The sequence below is a fragment of the Herpailurus yagouaroundi genome, unplaced genomic scaffold (genome assembly GCF_014898765.1).
Source record: "Herpailurus yagouaroundi ecotype Mexico unplaced genomic scaffold, PumYag 202, whole genome shotgun sequence".
Taxonomy (NCBI): domain Eukaryota; kingdom Metazoa; phylum Chordata; class Mammalia; order Carnivora; family Felidae; genus Herpailurus; species Herpailurus yagouaroundi.
Genome location: NW_024412433.1, coordinates 7,967,457 through 7,975,461, shown reverse-complemented (window position 1 = coordinate 7,975,461; position 8,005 = coordinate 7,967,457). Strand labels below are relative to the sequence as shown.

General features: G+C 49.6%; 1 long non-coding RNA gene across 1 annotated transcript; it reads right to left on the bottom strand.

Annotated features, from left to right (window-relative positions):
- Positions 1-226: 226 nt before the first annotated feature.
- Positions 227-4,367, bottom strand: LOC121014431 (uncharacterized). Its single transcript, XR_005783212.1, has 3 exons — positions 4,192-4,367; positions 1,333-2,218; positions 227-856 (listed from the first exon to the last, which is right to left on the bottom strand). It is a non-coding gene; the product is annotated as an uncharacterized LOC121014431 (long non-coding RNA).
- Between the last annotated feature and the right edge of the window lie 3,638 nt (positions 4,368-8,005).

Below are 8,005 nucleotides of genomic sequence, written 5' to 3'. Positions count from 1 at the left end.
CTAATGGTGCCATGAGGTCTTTGACCCCAGGACACCCCCACCTGATGAGCCAGCTGCCCTTCTTCTTCTTTCCCAGGGGCCCTGCCAGCACCTGCTCCAGATGGCCTCCAAGCCCACTGTCCCACGCAAGCTCATGACGTCAGAGTTTATCCCTCCTTTTTTTTTTCCCTTTTCAAAAATAAAAGACAGATAGGGTTGACAGATAGCCTCAATAGATAGGCTCAGTTCCTCGGAGGCGGGGGGTGGGGGGGGGGACAACTGCTCCCCACGTGGCTTTTAACAAGCAGGCAAGGGAGTAGAGGCCGAGGCCTAAACGCTGAGAAAGTGAGGAGGGAGATGAAGGCGAGGGGCTCTCTGAACCGAAGATGGTTCAGCATCCTGACCTCGGTATGGAGCGAGCGCCAGATGTTTCCAGAAGGGACAGGTCTGCTGCCAAGGTCTGTGTCCTGGAGATTGGCTTGCCCTGGCTGGGCTCTGGTCAAATGTTGATCATATGGAGTTTTCCAAAGAGGCAGAGCTTCTTGCTGCTATAGAGGTCCCTACAGTGAGCTCGCCTTCTTGGAGTGTACCTGGAGGAGGCCTTCTACTGTCTGGTCTTGGAGATTGTGTTTCAGATTTGTTGGAGTCCACAGTCTTCAAGGAAGGGGGCTTTCCCATGTGGGTAGAAGGGGCCCCAAGGGTCTTATAGAAGACTCTTGGCCCCTTCACGGAAGGGATTATAGGATTGGTCTATCAGGATTCAGGGCCACCAGTCGGCTGAGGGAGCCCCACCTTTGGGTTTCCCAAGCCTGAAAGTCCTCTGTGGATTTCTGTCCCAGGAGTGTGTGATCATCAACCACTTTCTGGTGAGCAGTATCTAAAATGCAAATGGCCAGAAACACTAGCCAGAGACACACGACAAAGCCAGATGCTAATGAGGGGTTGGAGGGAACACACTTCTTGCAATCTGGGCTCCCCAGGGGTTGGAAAATACTTTTAAGCCCAAGCCCTGCCACCCTAAAAAAGCCTGAAGCCCAGAGTGCCTGGGAGGCTCAGTCGGTTAAGTGCCCAACTTCAGCTCAGGTCATGATCTCCCAGTTGGTGAGTTCAAGCCCCATGTCAGGCTCTGTGCTGACAGCTGGGAGCCTGGAGCCCGCTTCGGATTCTGCGTCTCTCTCTCTCTCTCTCTCTCTCTCTGTCCCTCCCCAGCTCACACACACTCTCTCTCTCTCAAAAACAAAGAAACATTAAAAATAATAATAAAAAAACCTAAAGCCCATATATTGTTTGGAAACCACCCTTGTGCCTGTGTGAATTGTTTCTGGGCCCAATGTGCAGCAGAACACAACAAACCTTTGTTCCTGGATTGCTCGGTACGGTCCCTCCGTCTCAGCGCGGGATGGGCAAGAAGAAGGTTCCTTCCTTTCCAGATGAGGGTGGCTTTGCCTCATGGGTGAAATAACGTAAGAGGGGAGGCTCTAGTGTAGAGTTCAATAGGGTTCAGAACTTCTAATCAAACAGATGATTCAGGATCTTGGGCTGCAGGGAGTTGGTAAGGAGGGGAGGCAGTCTCGTTGTACTGGACGCATATCAGTGATTTTTTGCTGCCTGGCTTCTCAGCCCCCTGGGAGAAGCTGAATTGCCAAATGCTTGCTTGCCTGACCTGCAGATGAGCAGGGGTTTGTGACTTGGACCCCCTGGGTTTTAAATCGGGAGCCATGGTCTCAGAGAAGTCCGTGCCATGCGGAATGCTCTTAGTCACATCCAAGAGGGCATGGTGGGTGGTAGCGATAGAATCCACCGTCCTGTGTCAGGGTTGCTATTGACCCAGTGTTATCATAAGTGTTGGTGGCCAGGAATATCTCGGAAGGCCTCAGCAGACCCACTGCAGCTTGACTGGTCCTGGATCAGCTGTTTCCCAGCCTTCTCAGACCTCCCAATGCTCTTTAATAAATCCCTCTTCTTTACTCAGCCGGTCCGTTTCTGTCACTTGCAAGAAAGCACCCTGATTGATCCCCAGGACAACCCACACCCTTGGTGCCCACTGCTGGACCTCCAAACTTTCATTCCCGGAATAAGCAGTCTGCCAGAACCCCACTGCTCCCCCAGACGTCCCTGATGTGAGGATGAGGACATCTGGGGGCGTCGGGTCTTCCTCATGCACTTTCAGAGATGGATAGAAGGACAAAGGGGACAATATTTGGAGAAGAAAACTGTGTGGAGGGACTGAATGGTTCCCCTAAGGAAATAACAAAGCAAATCATCAGGACCATGTTCAATGACTGGGTCCAGACTAACTGTGCTGGCCATGTTGTCTCGAAAAATCATGTTGTAAATTATTGGAGGGGATGATTAAAAATATTACATTGACTCTGTAGAAATTAGTGCCTGATCTAGCTCACAGCCTGGTGAGGAGGCTTCACTTCAGTAAAATGAAGGTGACATGTGCTTATACATATTGCTAAACTAAGCAAATATTTCTAACTTCAACACCTTCTTACCCCATTAAATCCAAATGAGTTTCTCAGGCAGAATAGGTTTCACGCAACTAAGAGAAACACAGCGTGGTGAGTGATGTGCTATGAGAAAATCCAGAAAGCTGGGAGGTAGCTGGGCCAGGAATGGAGGTAGAGGGGTTGGGAGACAGGGTGCCTGGCTTCAGAGAACAGTGCTCGGATCTGGCAGCCCAGACAGTGGGATCCTGCCCCTTCCTATTACCCCCTGAGGGAACTTGGACTCAGAGGGATTGGGCGTCATGGTCTGGACATCCTGGCCTCATACCCTCCTTGGTGCTAGACCCTCCCTGGATCTTGGCCATGCCACCTTCTCTTTGTCTCCTTGAGTTTTCACGTAGTGTGGACTGCAGAATAGGGTGGCGTGGCTGGGACTGCTCAGCGAGAACCTTCCAGGAGGTGAGCCTCACGGAGAAGGGGAGAAGGGTGTGTGACAGTCAGGAAAGGTTTCTGAGCCTTGCTGAGGTGGGAGAGCCTCCAGGACAGGCTTGTTTCTGGCAGAAGGACCTGGTAGGATCTGAAACGACGGGGGATGGGCCTGGGAATCTTCTGGTGTGATGAACCTTCTGAGGGCCAGGGCTCTCCCTGGGCCTGACGGGCCCCATAGACTTCTCCTCTGGTTCAGCACAGTCAACTGGGGCCCAGCCTGAGTCCCATAGACCCTTGTGCATGCCACCGTCATAACCTTAATGCCACCATCTGTCAGTTTTGTGAGGAGCTCCTGTGTCTACCTCAATAGTCTCAGTTCCTTGCATACTGCCAGCCACAAGGCAGGTGCTTAATAAATGCACAGGAATTCAAGGCCAGCATTGTGCTCGGCCTTAGGGGGACAGCAGGGACAGAGATAGCCTCTGCCCTCGCAGCAGGAAGGTGCCGGCAAAGCTACTATAGCAGCTTCATTTTTCGGAAGGCTACGGGGGGGCCCCCCACTGGCTGTCTGATCTGCCTTCGTCACACGGCAGGCTCAGCAGGCCGCTTAGGCCTACGGGGTGAGTCATGAGGATCCGGCTTAGGAGTGAGCTCCCCTGCCTCCCGCGAGAACATCTGCTGAGGGGAACAGCTGTCTCCACCCTGTGCCGAGTGGCTCCCGTGGGAATGTGGTGTGCGGCTTGGCAGAGAAACAGACACAGCTCCTCTGCCACTCGTGGCCATTTTCTGGGTGTGTGTGTGTGGGGGGGGGGTGTTCGGAGTTCTAGGGCCTTTGTCCCATCTGTCAGCAGCCATTTCTCTGGGACCACACGGTCCCCTCCTCCCATTCTTTCCTTCTTCAGTTTCTGGGAGGTCTGGAAAGGATGGGGCCAGACTGGTTGGGAACAGTGCGGTTCTGAGGTCTTCTAGCATCGGGGAACCAGACCTGTCCGCGGGAGATGAGGGGACAGCATGAATTAGGTGGTCTGAGGCCGCAGCTGGCTGGGACGAGCTTCTGAAAGTGAAGGGGTGACACTCACAGGAAAAGGGGTGGTCATTCTCTTTTCAGTTGTCCCTGAGAGAAAGACGACTAAGCCTCACCTTGTATTCTTAGCAGCAGGAGGCTTGGTACACAGGGGTCCCTCGTGTATGAGACCGAGCGTATGAACCAGCTCTCACCTGAGAAACCTTCCCTCATACCAGCAGGACAGACAGAGCCTCCGTTTCTGGGTGGGGATCCTCACAGCTTTGGGACTCCCCTCCCCCAGCCTTTCCTCTGGCTGACACCCACCTGGGAGGCAGTGCCTGGGCCCGAGGTTGCTGCTGAGTCTGGGACTGAGACAGAAACAAGACGGTGGCTCAGACATGGGCAGGGCCTGGCGTCCAGGTGGGGTCTGTCTGGTCACACTGGCTGAGCAGTTCCCAGACTCCTAGGCGAGGCTAGGACAGGGGCCGGGCTGGGGTGGGAGAGCTCTGTCAAGCCCCCCCAGACTTCTGCTGACCTCACACAATTCTCTGTTCTGTGTGGAACCACAGAGTGGGAGTCAGGGCCCGCTCCGTCTGTTGGAGGCACAGGGCAGGGGCAGGAGGCTGGGAAAGGAATTGCCCCTGGCAGTTATCTGACCCAGGGAGGACTTGCCCAGCAACGATGAGCTCATGGGCACAAGCACGGAGCGGGGTGGTGACAGGAAAGGAATGGCAAATGTTCGCTGGAGACCCGGAGGCGTGGGGCTTTCACATGAGCTCATGCGATAAGACGCTCCCCAGGCCTCGCCAGGCCAGGACCCTGCGGGCAGCTGTGTCCCACAGAGGAGCCCCGGCTGCTGGCCCTGCCAGCCTCTGCCCTCCGCACACATGCTCTCACTTGCTTGGAAACCTCAGGCTGAGGCCTAGGAATGTAGCCTCAAGATGGCATGGGCAGAGTCAAGCTTCATTTGGGTGGAGTGATAAACGTTCTCTTTTAAATCCATTTTTGGGGGGCGCCTGGGTGGCTCAGTCGCTTGGGTGTCCGACTTCAGCTCAGGTCATGATCTCGCAGTCTGTGAGTTCGAGCCCCGCGTCGGGCTCTGTGCTGACAGCTCGGAGCCTGGAGCCTGCCTCGGATTCTGTGTCTCCCTCTCTCTCTGTCCCTCCTCTGCTCATGCTCTGTCTCTCTCTGTCTCTCTCAAAAATAAATAAAAACATTAAAAAAATAAATCCATTTGTGTGTGTGTGAGTGTGTATAGTATATTTACCCAATGTTACAGTGCAAGGTCAACAGAAATGTCAAACCAACAGCAAAGTGTTTAAATACCTCCACCAATATAACACGATCTGCCTGTTGCTTTCTTCAGGTTTCAGATCCTCCTGGGGAAATCTGAGCCTTGTTGGAATCCAAGAGTATATAATATCTTGTGATCAACTTTTTCATGCAACAGTATTTTGTATAACCTTTTCCATGGAGCTGTATAGTCTGCGATGTAATCGTTCACAGTCACGATTTGGGCTGATGTGTATGCAAATTATGTGTGATGTGTATGCAAATTATACAGGTAAAAACACCTCCACGCAAATGGAGTTTTTCTCTTCCCTCCCTCCCTTCCTTCTGCCTCTACCCTGCCTTCTCTCTCTTCCTTCCTCCCTTCCCCTCTTCTTTTTTTCCTCTCATCAGAGGAATTGCTAGTTGGAAGATTGGATGGTGTGAGTGTCCTGTGCTTTGGTAGCTTCATGCTAGCTCTGGGCCAGTGGTACATAGTTGGTGAATTCTTTTCCAGCTCTCCTGCTAATGCTGCAGCTCTGTTTGTATTTGCCCAAGACTCTCAGAGTTGCCTTAAGTTGTCTTCCTCTCATTTCTCAGCGATTTCAAAAATATTGTTATCAATCCGTTAAATATGCTTATATGCTTATTATTTTTCCTCTATACCCTGAAATGTTCTTTCACTCCATTGCTTTTCTTTATGGTTACATACAGATGTTTACAAATTAGAAAAAATGTATTTTAGGGCCACCTTCATGGCTCAGTTGGTTGAGTGTCCAACTTTGGCTCAGGTCATGATCTCACAGTTCATGGGTTGGAGCCCCACGTCGGGCTCTGTGCTGACAGAGCCTGGAGGCTGCTTCGGATTCTGCGTCTCCCTCTCTCTCTGCCCCTCCCCTGCTTGTGCACACACTCGTGCACTCTCTCTCTGTCTCTCTCTCTCAAAAATAAATAAACTCAAAAAAATATCTAAAAAATGTATTTTGTTCTTATAGCCTCTTATACTTTTCATTAATTACATGCTTGGGCGGTTCCTTCACTCAGATCTTTCTCCCCAGGGGCCATCTGTTGGGAAGGTGCCAGAGTGCACCCCCTGCACCCAGCCTAGAAAAATCCACTGCAGAAGCTAAAAGTGGGCACCACGAAGTGGCTTTGATTCCTGTGAATTTTTACCTACATCAGGTAGGAAAGCAGATAACAAACTGAGCTCATAGAATTAAGTATTTGAGTAAGCACCTCAGGTGGGACTGAAACTCAGAGGTCTGTCTGCTCTGAAACCCACACTTTGTCCTGACCCCCATGTCTCAGTAGACTGAGTGAGCCTATTCTTTTCTATTCTTCCGTTGTGGGTTTTTTTTTTTTTTTTTAAATCGTTGTGTGTATGTATGCATGTGAATATCTAACCTTAACCTGTCTGGAATGTTCTGTGGTAAATAGTATGAGTAAGGATTTGCTATTCATGTGCCATTATTACCCTCCATTTCCCATATGGATGTAGTGATAATTATTTCTTTCTTCATTTAAAAAGTTTCACTTGATTTGTTGTATATTAAAATATATTTTTATGTATCAGATGTATATATATTTGTTCAATATATGTTCTACCATAAAGGTTTTTTTTTTAATTTTTTAATGTTTTATTTATTTTTGAGGGAGACAGAGCAGAGCTCGAGCAAGAGAGGGGCAGAGAGAGAGGGAGACACAGAATCTGAAGCAGGCTCCAGGCTCTGAGCTGTCAGCACAGAGCCCGATGCGGGGCTCGAACTCATGACCAGTGAAATCATGACCTGAGCCAAAGTCCAATGCTTAACTGACTGAGCCACCCAGGTGCCCCTCATATGAACTTTGTTTATGGATTTTTAATTTTATTGCATTGTGATCCAAGGATACAACTTCTATCTGGGATTTGGATTTTACTGAGATTTTCATTGTACCTGAATATATATTATTTTTATAAATATTTCACGGGCCTTTAGAAATAGGGCTATTCTTTGTAAGATACAGAGTTTAACATATGAAACTTTATTCACTAACTTTTCTACATACTTTTTATTTTTTGGCAACTGTTTGTAATATAGTAATAGAATTAGATAAACCCCCATGATTTGATAAATGATGTCTCTTTTTTTAAAGTTCATTTATTTATTTTTGAGAAATGAGAGAAAGAGGAAGGAGCAAAGAGAGAGGGAGAGAGAGAATTCCAAGCAGGCTCCTCGCCATCAGCACAGAGCCTGATACAGGGCTCGAACTCATCAACCGTGAGGTCGTGATCAGAGCTGAAATCAAGAGTTGGATGCCTTACTGACTGAGCCACCCAGGTGCCCCCATAAATGATGTTTCAATACTCATTTGCTATTATTGTTTGCTCTGACCCTGCTCAGTAGCCCCTCCTCTGGGGAACTCTCCTCCACTCCAACCCTGTGGTTTTATTGGGGTGTGCCAATCTCCATGACCTATTTCTTTGACCATAGACATGGGCACATGGTTCAGATCTCACCAAGCCCAGGCCCCTTAATCGGTTAATGGGAGAAACCCAACTCAAACTATGAGGGACTTCATCATTTGCATAACTGGGAAGTCTAGGGAGGGGAATGCTATTGGCTGATCACAACCAGGTACGGGGATTCAAATGAGGGTGAGCCTACTTCTGCCATAGCTCATCTCTGCCTCTGTGTAGTGAGCATATTCTCTCCCACTGCAGGGCATCTTTCTCCATGTGTCAGGGGATGGAGGTGAGGAGGGAAATGCCCTTGGATATCTTCTTTCAATGTCTAGACAGGATCTTTTTTAAAATGTTTATTTATTTTTGTATTGAGAGAGAGAGAGAGAGAGAGAGACCATGAGCAGGGGAGGTGCAGAGAGAGAGGTG